The following is a 1,322-nucleotide window of genomic DNA, read 5'->3' on the forward strand; positions in this document are numbered from 1 at the left end:
TTTTTTTTACAGCCGCCGTCGTCAGAATATAAAAGAAATAATAATGATTATATATATATATATATATATATATATATGTATATATACACATATACACACACACAGAGTATATATTTTAGTTTAAGAAAGCCCCTTAGTGCTAACTATTAATCATTTTTGAATGTTATACCTACAAATGTATGAAGCTAGAGAATTACCGTAGGTTATATGTAAATATTTTAGAAATAGTGTTTAATTAAATATTTATAAATGCTGATACATTTTTAGTATGAATATATAAATAAAAATGGGAACTGCTAGTAGAGGGAATTTGAGGTAAAATATCAGAGGGTTGCAGTAGATGGAGGCACTGCAGAAATTGCTTTTAATATTTTACGCTGCCGGTAAGGATGGGAAGATGGGTGTTTTGGCACTTTTTTATTAGCACACAGCAGCCGGTCAGCTGCATGAAGACAGTATGTAGTTGAAGCTGGTCTATCCCCAGACACGGTACACAGTTACTGGTCACCACCCCAGTAATGTTTTTATTATTACTCTGCAGCAATCATCTCTGCTCTGAGAGTCTTTGAGAAAATAAAGTGAAAAGGTTTTAAAGCTATTTCAAATGCTGATTAAATCACTTACAATGGATGCTGCTCCTTGATGTTTAAAGTTTTAGTTTCCTGCAGAATCTGCTGGTCCCCTGAGCACTGACCCCGATATCCTGTTTTAGGTTGGCTCCTTTCCCTTGCAGGAACCAAAGGAGCCACCCTTGTGTCTGCAAGTAAGCTGTGTGCGTCTGCACAAACACACAGCAAGGCAAGTCACTACCATACTACCTACTTCTCCTCCCTTCTCCAAGCTGGTAGATGGACAGTTGTTGGAGACTGCCCTGTCCCTTGTGATCTTCTATTGGACAGGAAGTTTAATGAAGCAGAGCTGGGAGAGTTGGAGCTGTTAAGAAACAGGACTGTATTGCTTGGACAAAAATGGAAAATAAATATTTTGCAGGGCATTGCATATATGTTGGATCTGGATTATCATTATTGAAACAAAGGTTGACAGTTTAATACTACTTTAATTAACTAATGTGTGATTTGCTGCATGTCCAAGTCTTTCTTGGTGACAGATTGTTTTTAAACATGACCCCATCAAATACAAATAAAGGTTTGTTCATTTTCTTCCAAGAATTGTAGTTAAATATTAAAGCTTTAGTTTTTTTAACTTTCATCAGTGGGAGGTCATCATTAATGCAGATCTTTGTTTGTTTGGTTTTCTTTTCTTAATTTCTCAATTCCTTGTTTTCTAGTAGGTCCCCGCATTGCTCTCCCCCCCCCCCCCCC

Source organism: Nanorana parkeri, unplaced genomic scaffold (assembly GCF_000935625.1).
Source record: "Nanorana parkeri isolate BGI_ZX_2015 unplaced genomic scaffold, ASM93562v1 scaffold1493, whole genome shotgun sequence".
Taxonomy (NCBI): domain Eukaryota; kingdom Metazoa; phylum Chordata; class Amphibia; order Anura; family Dicroglossidae; genus Nanorana; species Nanorana parkeri.